General features: G+C 36.9%; 2 protein-coding genes across 3 annotated transcripts in view; one reads left to right on the forward strand and one right to left on the reverse strand.

Annotated features, from left to right (window-relative positions):
- Window positions 1-15256, reverse strand: part of VEPH1 (ventricular zone expressed PH domain containing 1) — a 221069-nt gene that overhangs the window by 114039 nt on the left and 91774 nt on the right. The gene's annotated exons all lie outside the window — the stretch shown is intronic.
- The window catches only part of PTX3 (pentraxin 3), a 53760-nt gene that overhangs the window by 2096 nt on the left and 36408 nt on the right, over window positions 1-15256 (forward strand).

Raw genomic sequence — 15256 nt, forward strand, 5'->3', positions numbered from 1 at the left:
AACACACAATCCCCCGACCTGTTATTTATCATTTCCTAATGGTTACATGTGCCAGTCATCTTCTAAAGGAGTTATTTTTCATTTATCAATCATCAACCAGACACAAACTTGAGCCTGTGGATTCCACACCCAGTGTGCGCGTCTCTGTTTACTGATTTTAAAAAACCTTATATGTCAAAATATGACCTTATGAATAAAGTATATTGTTACAAAGGAATTCTGTGCTTTACAAGAAATATTTAATACAAAACAAATTTAAGTAGTGAAGTTCCTTCATTTTTCATACTTGATTTTCAAATGTTCCATGTACAATTGCACTGGAACACATCTCTTGGGGGAAATGGGGTAGTTCTGCCATCAATCCCTTATTTATTTTTTAAACCCCACTAGGGCACAGCACCCTGTATGGGTATGTGAGACAGAGGCTTGTGCTTTCATGAGCTAGACAGCTAGTTGAAGCTAAAGACATCTATTCATCAAAAAATAATGTTAGATGAATGAAAAATAAAGACTTCTGGAATAAGTTCCTGGAGCCCCTGTTTCATATTTTGGCTCATACAATTGCCAGGAATGCTCTTGGATCCAACAGTTTTTTGCAACATTGACTCATTTATTAATTCAAAGGCTCCATGTATGAATTCATGATATGCGATGCATCAAGGGACATTTTCCATTCCCGATTTAAAGGTAAAAGCTGGATGTAGGGGGTCCCTACCGTATGTCAAGCTCTGTTCTAGAAGTTAGGAACATATCACTGAAGAAAAAGCACAAAAATGCCTGCCACGATAATGAGGCAGACAGACAATAAACAAAATACCTATGTAAAATATATAGTGTGTTAGATGGAGAAATATGCCTCAAAGGAAAATGAAACAGAAGGGGGAGCCAATGGCAGATAGTGTATTTAGGTCACATCTCAGAGAGAAGGTGACATTTGAATTAGGCAAGGTTTTAGACTCTAAACTCAGCATTCTCAATAACCTTAGAAAACAATTACCGTAAAATTTATCCTGCTTGATATAGGGTGGTAGGAAGATACAGGAACTCAATTTTATATATAGTTTGTCCTACTAAGATGTGATTTAAAATTTTAGGTAACTTCTTTACTTTCAGAAGTAGATTTTTCATTCGTCTGTTTAAAAGCCATTTCACAAACATTCCATTTGCTTATGCAATAAATGTCCCCAGGATTTCATTAAGAATCCTTCTCACTACAAAAATTTGCAAGCCTCCTTCTTTAAAGCATATGTCTTTTAAAAGGTGAAGGTCATTGTGTGGGTATTTGCTGAAATCAACATAATTCTGAATGATTTTCTGGCAGCCAAACTGAGCTGAAAGGAAAATTAATCACAGTGCAGAAACAAGAAAAATTATAACTGCTCTGGAAGTAACGTATGAAACCAAGCCAACCTCACATCATTTGTTCTGAAACCTTGGAGCACATCCACGTACCTCACAGGGGTAACAGATGTGATTTTGGATTAGAAAGTGTGATATTAGGGCAGGAAGGGGGTTAGAAGATTCTGATTTCTTTCTCAGCTTCATGATATTTTGTCTCTGGGGGCTAGTGACTGGATTTTCCTGCTTTCAGTCTTCCCATTGAGGGGATAGGGTCAGCACCTGTAAGACTTAATTGTGGGTCTGACCTTATCCCTGCTGACACAAACTCATTGTTTATTATTAAACAAAAATAGCTGACCCAGAGATGGCACTTGCTCTAAGCACCAAGCATATTCTATATTCTCTTTAGGTATTTACTCACGTAATCCTCCAAATAATGCTATAACATAAGTACTACAATCATTGCCACTTTTACAAGGAGAAAACTGAAGCACAGATAGAAGACTAACTTGCTCAAGGCCACATATGCCCTCCCTGTTTCTAAATCTATACCCTCACTTGCTATATGGCCAGCTCCTCTCATCAAAAAACTAAACCGACCCATACACATATTTTTCTACTTCTTTTTCTTATCTCATTCATCATCAGAGTTATGTGTTCTTTTTTCTTAATTATTTTTACTTAGTTATAGAAATATTATAAATACTCTGTAAATACAAAATAGATCAGCAATTTTCAAATCTTTTGGTTTTAGAACCCCTTTACACTCTTAAAAATTATCAAAGATCCCAGAGTTTTTGTTATCTGGTTTATATCTATTGATATTGGCTATATTGGAAGTTAAAATAGACAGTTTTTAAAATGTATATTTTCATTAAAAAATCACATTTTCCAAAACAAAAAATTTAGTGAGAAGGCTGGTATTCCTCTATATTTTTGCAAATTTCTTTAGTAACTGCTTAATAGATGACATCTAGACTCTCATATGTTTCTGTATTTGATCTGTTAAATCTGGCCTCATAAAAATATGAAGTTAGAAAAAAGAGGACTATTTTCAAAATAGCCTTGATAATTGTGAATATTCTTCTTGGATACGATACCAGAACTCAACAAGTAGTAGTTTCTCAAAGGTTAGTCGCGATATGTGACATTAATTAACTTTGTATCCTATCACATTAAAATCCACTAGTCTGTCTTTCACTTTGAATAATCTTTTACCTATGCATGACTTTAAAATATTAAGCACTGGTAATGTGGAAAAATACTGGTTTACTGAGTTAGGCATATCTTCCAAAGGTTGATGCATTTCATTACATAGTATAAAACACATTCAGCTCAGAGAAAAATACGCTATTTTCACCACTGATCTCATCAGAAAAGTCTTTTAAGTATTGAGAAACTTTCAAGTTTACAGTGGCAGATATAGATTTTCCAAAACTCCAGTTTTCATTTGCAAGCTCAAAATGTATCACTGGCAACAAATACTAATATCAGTAGTTTTGCTTGAAGTGAAAACCTCACTTCATTCATTTTCTGCATAAGTCTACCAACTAGCCCCAAACGAAGAATCATAGATTGTTCATTAGTGGTTGTTTCAAGTAAAAACTGTTCCACACACAAAAAAAAACTGAAAAAATGTGGCAATAAAAGGGCCAAAAGAAAAAAATTGGTAGGTTGGCACATAGGCAAATAACACAAGAGTTTTTTTTGTTTGTTTGTTTGTTTTTTTAAGATAACCACTGAATTTCTGTATTTCAATTAGCAGCATAAGTGCCAAGCCAATGCATCCTTCCCATTTAGTGGGAGGGAAACTTAACAAGATGTGTACTTAGGATTGAGATTTAATAAAATTAATAATTTCTACTGCTTCATCAGGTTAACTTGGTGGTTCCTAGTGGGAGGGAGTGGGGAAAAGAAAGGGAGAGGAGTGATTATTTTCCTCCTCAGAGGGAATTTGGAGAATGTCTGGAGACATTTTTGTAATGACTAGGAGAATGGGAGGGAGGGCTAGTGGTATCTGGTGGGTAGAGGCCAAACACTGCACAATGCACAAGACAGCCCCCACAATCTAGAGTTGTTTGGTTCGAAATGTCAGTATTGCCAAGGCTGAGAAACACTGACTCAGGTGAAACTGGCTTTTTTTCTTGTCCTGCAAATGGGTGGTGGGAAAGAATATGAGTATATGGTGCCACTGTCTTGGTTTGTGCTTAGGCACTTGCAGTTTTACCACCATTGCTTTATTCTATTAATGCAAATGTCAACTTAGTAAAAATGGTAAATGATGCCTTAGTACTATTGTAAAAATAGCTTTGACCTTACAGATCCCCTGAAAGGGTCTTGGTGTCCATGGACCATGCTGAGTATTGATGAACTAGGATCAAGGGTCAAATAAACATTTTCTCTAAAGAAATGGACAGTAACTATTTTCAGCTTAGTGGGCCAGATGTCTCTTGTTGTGGGAGAAGAGCTAAAAGCAGTAAGTAAATGAGTGGGTGTGGCTGAATTTGGCCCACAGGCAGTAATTTGTTAACCCCTGAACTAGATTATGTGTTTGAAAAATTGCATTGGCCATATTGTTCACTTTTTATCAGTTATTTTGTTTTTTAATACTACTAAAATTCCATAAAGCTACTCTGTTATCTGTCAGAATAACAGAATACAACTCAGAAAATGGGCAAACATGAAAATGTGGGGGTCTGATAATAATAATAGTGTCCATTCACTAAGTATCCACTGTGTGTCTGGTACTTGACATGCTTTTTCACTTAATCTTCACAATGACCTTGCAAAATGACTATCTAGATGAGGATACTGATGTCAGGAGGGACAGTAACTTCACTAAAGTTGCACAGGTATAGTCATAAGTGGAAAAGCCAATATTAAATCAAGATTCATCTGATTCCACAGCTTGAATGTTTCCACATCACTAGGGCTGATGAAAACCATTTAGGGAAGCTTTGTAGGCTGCAGCCCTCCTTTCTGTACTCTACCTGTGGTAGGCATTGCCAACTGATGATAGCATTCATTCCTCCCTGCTGAACACAGAAGTTTCCTGAGACTCTTTCTCAATGCTGTTCTTCTTGTGAGTGGTTCTCAGCACTGGCTGCATGTTAGAATCACCTGAAAAGCTGTTAAAACAATTCTAATGCCAAGTAAATCTCTCCTGCTTCCCAATTCCTATTCAATTTTATTGAAATGGGTGGAGCTCAGGCATAGGAGTTTTTAAACCCCTTGGATGATTCAAATGTGCAGCCAAAGTTGAGAATCACTGGTCTATGTAGAGTCCTAAATCTCTGAAAATTTGAGAATTTGCTGATGTAGGAAATGTGGATTTGCCCTATAATCCACATTTTTCTTTCCTCTATTTTTTATCACTTTACAAACATAAAAGAAAATAATATATTTGGTTGCCTGAATGAGAATATTGCATTTCCTGGGCATTTGTATTTTATACTCTTTGATTTAAAGACTATCTTTCTTCATAGTTCAACTCTTTGAAATCTCTACACACATCAAAGGTATACTTGCAAGGACCGTTAGAAATGTAAAGCAAATGTTTTTTTTTTGTTAAAGTTCTCTCAATGGAACTTTGCCAGAGTGACCCCAGGCTTTTCTTAGGAGGCTTCAAAAGCCTGAGTGTGACCAGTGGTGCTTAACTGCCTGGGGGTGTATTTATTCCTTGAGAGTCTCTTTCCTAATAATAAGGAGTTACTAGCTTCAGATCAAGAGTTGAAGGGTTTGTACTGAGCTTTCCTCCCACCCCAGTGCTTCTTTGGGTATGAGAAACTCTGGTATCAGGGAACAATTCTTTGTTTGCCCCAAGATTTTCCCAGTTTAGCACTAAAGTCTTGTCCTGGGAAACTCCTTAATCATGGGCAATTCAGGACAGTTGACCACCCTCCTCTGGAGATTGTGGGCCGGTAGAAAATTCAGCTCAGAGGACTCTATTCAATAGACTCACGTTGCAGGTGAATATCATGATATATCACTCTATATACCTCCCTGTACAGATACAGTTGACCCTCTATATTGAAGGGGTCTGCATCCACAGATTCAACCAACTGCAGGTCAAAAATATTTGGAAAAAAATAGAAAACAATGCAACAATAAAAACAATACAAATAGCAACATAGAATAACAACTATTTATATGGCATTTACATTGTATTGGGTATTATAAGTAATCTAGAGATGATTTAAAGCATACAGGAGGATGTGCATAGTTTGTATGCAAGTCCTATGCCATTTTATATAAAGGACTTAAGTATCCTTGGATTTTTGGTATCCACAGGGGTTCTGGAACCAATTCTCCTCAGATATTGAGGGATGATTGTATATATATTATGTTGATTCTTTTTATTTGGGAATAACAAGTAGCTATGTTCCATAAAATTACAACCCTCAATTAGGCAATAGTGAAGTATTGCTTCTAGGGAAAATTCAGGGTTAGTTTCCTGTAAGCCTCTGGTCACATTTTCGTCAACTGATTCATATATAACACTGTTTTATGTGTGTTTCTATTTAAAGACATTTAATATATACTGTTGATTCATTAAATTTGAACCCATGGCCAACAGCAGTGTAATTTATGCCAGAACAAAACTTACCCCACGCATGTATTTTCTCCATAAGGCACATCACAGTCTTTAGGTCTAAATGCACCATTTAAAAGGCACAGCATCTTATTTAACCACTTTGAGCCAAAGCCTCATCTGTAGATTGGAGCTAACAGTTCAGTGGCGATACTTTTGATTGCCTATCAATAATCGTCTCACTGTATCCCCTTCTTTCTTACTGGTAGAACTTCCAGCCTGCTATAAAGTGAAAATGACAGCTATTCTATTTCTCAGGCTTCTTTTAAACTAGAACATGGGTATGTGATTTAATTTTGGGCAACTGGACCTGATGTGAAGTTTTCTGGAGTAGTAGACTACTGAAAAATGTTTTCCCCCAAGATAAAAAGAGATGGAAGAACACATCCCTGTTCCTTAGCCAAACATTGTTGTATCTATATGCACTACCTGGATCTGGGTAGTTATCTTTGCAAGTGTGAGGGATACGTTTATGAGGCCAGTTCAAATATACTGATGATAGTAGAGACAGAATGGAAAGAGGCTTATCATCTAGGGTTCTTGATGATGTTGTGGAACTTCTGAACAAACCTGGGACCCACCATGTTTCCCAGGCTTTTTGTAATAGGAGATAATAAATATTTTTCTTTTTGAATCAGCTCTTTGGATATGCTATTACCAAATTCATCTTAGCTGACATAACTGCTTCGTGATGTTATGAGTAACAATGAAAAAATAATTGTGAAGTGTCTGGCATAGAGTAGGTGATAAAACAATGGTATCAATCAATTGTTATTAGCATTTTTTTCAACTTCTTTTTTTAAATTATATTTTAAGTTCTGGGGTACATGTGCAGAAAGTGAATATTTGTTACATAGGTCAACATGTGCCATGGTGGTTTGCTGCACCCATGAGCCATTCATCTACATTAGGTATTTCTGCTAATGCTATCCCTCCCCTAATCCCCCAACAGGCCCCTGTGTGTGATGTTCCCCTCCCTGTGTCCACGTGTTCTCATTGTTCAACTCCCACTAATGAGTGAGAACATTATTAGCCTTATTTTAAATATGATCTGATGATGCCAGAAATATCAATGAATTTAAAAAATACGTTACTTAGTACAGCCTCAATGCTTTATTAGAAAGATTATTGTTTTCAATGCCAGGTATACTATCTGGCACATGGCAAATATTCAATGATTCTATTTTTCTTTGACATTATGGAATATATGCTACATATGAAAGAATGTATATAAATAAATGTAATGTAACAAGAGATTATCAATAACATTGGCAGCATCTGTAAGCCCATTCCTACCCCATCCCTCTTCCTACTTCTACATACTTCCCTTGCAGAGAAACCAATATCAGGTTTAGCCATTTTTAACCAGTGATAATCACTCTGGAGGAGGTAAATTTCTATCTACTGCAGGTATATGAAAATTTGTCCTACTCTATTGGAAGACTTTTGTTATCTCCTGTTTTGTTGTTTGTTCAGAGCTTGAGATACTAAGCTTTAAAGTAAAATCTCAAGTACTCTTATTGGCTGGTGGGTTTAGAGCCACTTTAGAAAAACCAGAACCAAAACTGAGACAAAGCTACTAAAGTCCTGCTAGCACTGCCTTTCTGTTGGATTCAGCTGGTCTGTCTGAGTGATGGGTTAAGTTTCTCCATCCCAGAGATGGGATCAGGCATTTGAGTTTCAGGAGGCTTTCTTACTGCAAATAGAATTGGTGGGTAAGGGACTAGAGTGTCAACTGTTCAAAATGTCAATACATGTGAAAGATTTTCTTTGGATAAGCATTAACATGGCAAATTTTATCTTTGAGGAATGAAAAGGTAGTAGTACCACTAAAGCCTTCATAGCTGTGCCTTGTTTGTCTGAGCAGGCAAGTGCAATAGCATGGTTATTTATAAAGTGGGTTCAGAAGCCTTATCCTAAGTTTGAATCTGGCACTGTAACTAACCACGCATGGACCTTGGATGAGTTATTTAACCTTGCATGGCTTAGTTCATTAAAAGGGATTAATCATAGTATCTGTTTCATAGAGGGGTCATGTATTAGTCCATTCTTGCATTGCTATAAAGAATACCTGAGACTGGGTAATGTATAAGAAAAGAGGTTTAATTGGTTCATGGTTCTGCAGGCTGTATAGGAAGCATAGTTCTGGCATCTGCTTCTATGGGAAGACTCAGGGAACTTTTACTCATGGCAGAAGGCAAAGCAGGAGTAGGCAGATCACATGGTGAAAGCAGAAGCAAGGGTGGGAAGGTGACACACACTTAAACCACAAGCTCTCGTGAGAACCTACTATCTTAAGGGCAGTATACCTCACTCTGGAACTAAGGTCTCTTGGCCAGCAGTACATAATTTCTTGGGAATATAGAGCAAAAATGTTGCTAGTGGGTCGCTAGGGGTAATGGTGAGTGGTGTCACTTCTACTTCCACCCTTGATTCCTGGACCTGTGAATCCTACCTATGGGAGAAACAGTACCATATACTGGATGCTGATTCAGAGCATATACAGCCTTCTGGAGAACTTTTCCCAGCCCTGCAAAGTATTGTCACCTGGTTGGCATTGTAACTATTCAAAAATCTGTTCTATTGTTCTGTCAAGCCAGTTGCTTCAGGATCAAGGGGAACATGGTAAGACCAGTGAATGCCATGATCATGAACGCATTGCTGCATTTCTGTTTGTGGAGTGAGTTCATTGGTCAAAAGCAATGCTTTGTGTAATACCATGGCAGTCGACAAGGCAGTTCTGCAAGTCCATGGATGGTAGTCTTGGCAGAAGCATTGCATGTAGGAAAGGCAAATCCATGTCCTGGGTAAGAGTATTCCAGTAAGAACAAACCCTGCCTGTTCCATGATGGAAGTGGTCCAATGTAATCAACCTGCCACAGAGAGCTAGCTGATCACCTCAAGGAATAGTGCCATATAGAGGGCTCAGTGTTGGTCTGCTGCTGCCAGATTGGGCAGTCAGCGATGGCAGTAGCCAGGTAAGCCTTGGTGAGTGGAAGTCCATGTTGTTGAGCCCTCCTTCTCTGACACCATGTCCACTGTGTTCATGAGCCCATTGGGCAATGACAGGAGTGGTTGGGGAAAGACCCTGAGTGGTGTCAACAGAGTGGGTCATCATATCCACTTGATTATTAAAATCCTTCTCTGCCAAGGTCACCCTTTGCTGAGCATACACAGAGGACACAAATATCTTTACAGTTTTTGACCACTCAGAGAGGTTCATCAACATACCTTTTCCCAAAAATTTCTTTGTTACCAATTTTTTTAACCTTTATTTTAGATTTGGGGGTGCAAGTGAAGGTTTGTTACATAGGTAAACACGTGTCCTGGGAGTTTGTTGTACATATTATTTCATCACCCAGGTGATAGTTATCTTTTCTACTCCTCTCCCTTTTCCCACCCCCCGCCTCATGTAGACTCCAGTGTTTGTTGCTTCCTTCTCTGTGTCAGCAATTTTCTTTTCTTTTTAATTTAATTTAATTTTATTTTAAGTTCCAGAATAGATGTGCAGGATGTGCAGGTTTGTTACATAGGTAAATGTGTGCCATAGTGGTTGCCTGTCAACCCATCACCTAGGTATTAAGCCCAGCATGCATTAGCTATTCTTCCTGATGCTTTCCCTTCCCCACCTCCACTGCAGGCTCCAGTGTGTGTTATTCCCCTCCCTGTGTCCATGTGTTCTCATGGTTCAGCTCCCACTTATAAGTGAGAACACGTGGTGTTTGATTTTCTGTTCCTGTTTTAGTTTGCTGAGGATAATGGCTTCCAGCTCCATCCATGTCCCTGCAAAGACATGATTTCGTTCCTTTTTATGGCTGCATAGTATTCCATGGTGTATATGTACTACATTTTCTTTATCCAGTCTATCATTGATGGGCATTTGAGTTGATTTCATGTCTTTGCTATTGTGAATAGTGCTGCAATGAACATACTCCTGCATGTATCTTTACAACAGAATGATTTATATTCCTTTGTGTAAACTTTCAGTAATGGTATTGCTGGGTCAAATGGTATTTCTGCCTCCAGGTCTTTAAGGAATCTCCATGCAGTCTTCTACAATGGGTGAACTAATTTACATTCCCACCAATAGTGTAAAAGCATTCCTATTGCTTCACAGTCTTGCCAGCATCTGTTATTTCTTAACTTTTTAATAATCACCATTCTGAATGGTATGAGATGGTATCTCATTGTGGTTTTGATTTGCATTTCTCTAATGATTAGTGATGTTGTGCTTTTTTTCATATGTTTCTTGACCACATGTATGTCTTCTTTTAGAAGTGGCTGTTCATGTTCTTTGATGACCCCACTTTTTAATGTTTTTTTTTCTTGTAAATTTGTTTAAGTTCCTATTAGATTCTGGATATTATGTCTTTGTCAGATGGATAGATTGCAAAAATCTTCTCCCATTCTGTAGACTATCTGTTCACTCTGATGATAGTTTCTTTTGCTGTGTTCTTCAATTAGATCCCATTTGTCAATTTTTGCTTTTGTTGCAATTGCTTTTGACATTTTCATCATGAAATCTTTGCCCATGACTATGTCCTGAATGATATTGCCTAGATTTTCTCCTAGGGTTTTAATTATTTTGGGTCTTACCTTTAAGTCTTTAATCCATCTTGAGTCAATTTTTGTATAAAGTGTAAGGAAAGGGTCCAGTTTCAGTTTTCTGCATATGGCTAGCCACTTCTCCTGGCATCATTTATTAAATAGGGAATCCTTTCCCCATTTCTTGTTTTTGTCAGGCTTGTTGAAAATCAGATGGTTGTAGATGTGCGGTCTTATTTCTGAGATCTCTATTTTGTTCCATTGGTCTGTGTGTCTGTTTTTGTACCAGTGCCATGCTGTTTTGGTTACTGTAGTCTTGCAGTACAGTTTAAAGTTGGAGAGTGTGATTCCTCTAGCTTTATAATTTTTGCTTAGGGTTGTCTTGTCTATATGGGCTCTGTTTTGGTTCCATATGAATTTTTAAAAGTTTTTTCTGATTTTGTGAAGAATGTTAATGGTAGTTTAGTGGGAATAGCATTGAATCTATACATTACTTTGGGCGGTGTGGTCATTTTTATGATATTGATTCTTCCTATCCATGAGCATGGAATGTTTTTACATTTGTTTGTGTTTTCTCTGATTTCCCCTGTGCAGAGATTTGTAGTTCTCCTTGAAGAGATCCTTCACTTCCCTTGTTAACCATATTCCTAGGTATTTTATTCGCTTTGTGGCAATTGTGAATGGGACTTTATTCATGATTTGGCTCTCTGCTTGTCTATTGTTCTATGTCACCAATTCTCTAAACATATTCCTTCCAAGTTCCTGACCATCCAGCCAAACTATTGGCTACAACCCATGTATTAGTATATAACTGCATGTCTGGCCACATCTCCTTCTAAACAAAGTGCACAGCCATGTGCATTGCTTGAAGTTCTCCCCACTGGGAAGATTTTCCTTTACCACTGTCTTTCAGGGATGTCCCAGAGAGATGTTCTATAGTGCTGCAACTGTTTACTTTTTGTTGATGCTGCATATCATGCAAAGCCATCTGTAAACCATGCCCTAGTCTCTTTCTCTGTCAACTGATGACAGGAAACTCCCCATGAGGCCATACATACAGATGAGGAGACAGAAGGCAGGGTAGCAGGAGTACCTTCATGTAACTTACTTGTGTTTTCAGGACTTACTCAAAGCCTGATCATGTATATACCACTTCTGTTTGATGATGGAATGCTGCAGTGCATGCCCAATTTTATATCTTGTTGGGTCAGAAAGCACCCAGTTCATGATAGGCAGTTCAGGTCACATAGAAACTTGGTGACCCATAGTCAAATATTCAGTTTCTACTAAGGCCCAGTAGCAGGCCAAAGCTGTCTCTCAAAAGGATTTATCTGCAGAAGATGGTAGGACCTTGCTCTAGAATCCTGAAGGCCTCCACTATGATTCACTTGAGAGGACCTGCCAAAGGCTCCAGACGGCATCCCTATTTGCCGCTGATACCTCAAGCACCATTAGATCTGCTGGGTCATATGGCCCAAGAGGTAAAGCAGCTTGTACAGTAGCTTTGACCTGCTGCAGAGACTTCTCCTGGTCTGGGCCCCACTCAAAACTAGCTGCCTTTCAAGTCACTCAACCGATGTGCCAGAGTAACACACCCAAAAACAATACTTCACCAGATATCTAGGCATCCCTCAATCCAGTCAAGTTGATACCTAATATTAACCATCATATGTTGTGAGAATTCAGTGAGTTGAAAAAAAGTGAGTTAAAAAATGCCTGGCATACAGACATGTTAAATCAACATTAGTTATTATTACTTGAGTATCAAAGATCTTAAATGTGAATGCAGAAATGTTTGAATTATCACAAAAATGAAAACAAGCCATTTTTGAAGTAATATAGCCTTTTAATTTTTCCCAGTTAATTTATCTTGAGAATTGATAATGGTTAGGAGGTTCTCCAAATGTCCAAGACCCCAAAACCAACTCAGTGTAAGCAAATGTGAGCCAGTGTTTTGGTAACTGCAAAAAAGTTTACCTAGAAGTGAAATATGTTCAACATTTCACCAAGAAAGCCAATTTCTCCTTTAAAAGCAGTTGCATGATTAAATCAAAACATTATACAACTTAATATTTTCTTTGTGACCTGAGCCCAATTTTAGTTCATTATTTTAGATATCTAGATAGCAATATCGTTTTCTCTTTGTAATTATTCCTCAATCTTTTCCTATTTCTGAAGTAAAAATATTACAGTCTTTTCAATTCTGCAAAAAAGTTGCTGTTATTGAAGTAGGGAAGCCAATAAAGGTCAAAATTACCACCTAGTAATCTTTAAATTCCAAGATAATTTTACAATTAATAAATTTCATCCTTTAAACATTTGCCACCCAGACAAGACTATGCTCTTCTAGCCTTAAAATATTAGCATAAAATACCTGTAAAATGCTTGCTAAGAAAGTAGACATTAAATGTTAATCATATTCAAAAGCTAAGAGTCAATAATATTTTAACAGAATATCAAGAGACAAGCTGCCTGAAATAATTTTTTGTGGAACAAAGCAGAAAATGAATAAATAAAAACCTTATTGCTATCTCTCTTAGGTAGATAATTCTTCAACTTATAGCTGATTTTTAGAATAGCATTACAAAAAAGTCACTTCCTTCAATTATTTCTTTTATCTTTTGATCATGTGTCAATTTTTCTGTATATGAGCTTGGGGTAATTGAATATATTTTTCTACCCATTGATTTAAAAAATCATCTATTAGAATTTGAACACATTTATCTATTTTAAATGATTACTTAGTCAATTGTAAAGGAAATACGTTTTCATTCTTCATTATTTTTGATTCAGGAACACATAGTTTTTGTGGGCTCATGGGAGAGTAATGAATCACGCTTAGTAAAACAAAGCTGTCTGGGCAAAACAATTTTTAAAAATAAATCCCAGTAATTCTTAAGAAACAGTTGATGAAAACAGATGTATTCTTTGTTTTATATGAACCTCAAATTTTGCAGCATGCTAAAAATAAAGGGTAGCTTGGATTTAGTTCGAATCTATGCATTTGGCACAGAATGCTAAAGCAAACCCCACCCTTGAGAAAAAAAGGAAGGTATAATTTTTTAATTATGAGACAATTATGGCTAAGATTTAGTTAAGTGTGGAACTTTGTATATCTTCCTCAAAAAGATGTTTGAATGAAATTGACTTAGGATTTAAAATAGAAATCAGAGGATATGAGAGGTGGCTTAACTTTATGCTATGCTATTTAAGACAATAAATGATGTCTTTAGTTTGCATTTTTCAAAGGGCAGAAAACTTTACACTGTCTGCTGTCAAATTTGTCCAACTTCAAATTATTTTTCCCCAAATAGCATTCAATGTGACCATGTCTGTATTTAAAAACCAAAGACAAAAACCACATGATTATCTCAATAGATGCAGAGAAGGCCTTTGACAAAATTGAAACTAAAGACACACTGGGGCCTGTTGGGGAGGCCAAGGGAGGGACAGCGGAGGTGTGGTGGGAGGCTGGGGAGAGATAACATGGGGAGAAATGCCAGATGTAGGTGATAGGGGAATGGAGGCAGCAAACCACATTGCCATGTGTGTACCTATGCAACAATCCTGCATGATTTGCACATGTACCCCAGAATCTAAAGTACAATAAAAAAAAAAACCTCTCTATTTGTGCTAAGAGTTTGTTTTTCCAGAATTTTTTGTTGCATTGACCCCAAAATAATTACAAAATCTTAAAGCTTATGGAAGTCTATCTAATTTTAGCTTCAAACAGTATTATTTTATGAATTAATAAAAGATGTAGAGGTTCTATAGTTAGGATTTACTCTCTAAAAACTAGGGTCTTGGGCCTTAGCCTCTTAAAGGTAGACCTTCTGTGTGGGCTCAAGGGACCCAGAATGAATTATACTGAGCCAGATTTTCTTCTCCCACCATGCCATAGTCCCCTCCTATACTCATTGATTATCCTGAACAATGGCTACACTATTTCTTTTGCTTCGATTAAACAAACTTTTTGAAAGACCACTGGGGACTTTGGAATTGAAACATTTCTAGAGAACTTAAAGAAGCAGCCCATCTTCCATTACACAATATCTGTTTAGTAAATGATGTTCAGTCTCTGATTGAAAGAAAAAAGTAACCACAGGTCTTCTGGCCCAATCATGGAAATCATTTTGAAGAATGATGCCTATTATGGGTTCAAAAAGAAAGAAAAGTAAGAGAAATAAAAAGAAAAAGAAAGAGAGACTGATTGTATTAGAACTTTTTGCTAGTAAGAAAGTACATGCTTTTAGCTCATTAGAAAAAGGAAGAATATGGTAAAATTTAACTCAGTCAAACTATACATCAGCTACAATTAAACTTTCCATAATTTACTCATTACATGACATAATTTACTCATTACACAATTAGATGCAAGGTGCCTATTTTTCTTTGCACCTACTTATTTCTAAAACAAATAGCCAAGATGTTTTTATTCATGGTAATTGAGATGTCATACCCAAAATACAGGCTAGACAGAAAGATTTGGGTATTATTTCATTACTTATAAGGAAGAATGAAATGGAAAAAATGCATTTTGCCAAAGTGTAAACCTTGCCTTGGATTAGTGATTTCCTTAGCTAAGGAAAGTTTGATATATTAATAATTTCTCTGGTACCTTACCCACCAATCCTTCCAAGATTCCCTTTTATAGTTCCAGGATTTTTCCTGGAGTTAATTTTTTTGTTATTGTTGTTTCACAGCAACTGTGATTCTCTTGTGAACTGCCTTAATTGCTTTCTAGAAACAAGCAGATAATGAATGAGTGAACAAACGAAT

The sequence above is a fragment of the Aotus nancymaae genome, unplaced genomic scaffold (genome assembly GCF_030222135.1).
Source record: "Aotus nancymaae isolate 86718 unplaced genomic scaffold, 86718_ANA_hifiasm-v0.15.2.pri h1tg000019l, whole genome shotgun sequence".
NCBI classification, from domain to species: domain Eukaryota; kingdom Metazoa; phylum Chordata; class Mammalia; order Primates; family Aotidae; genus Aotus; species Aotus nancymaae.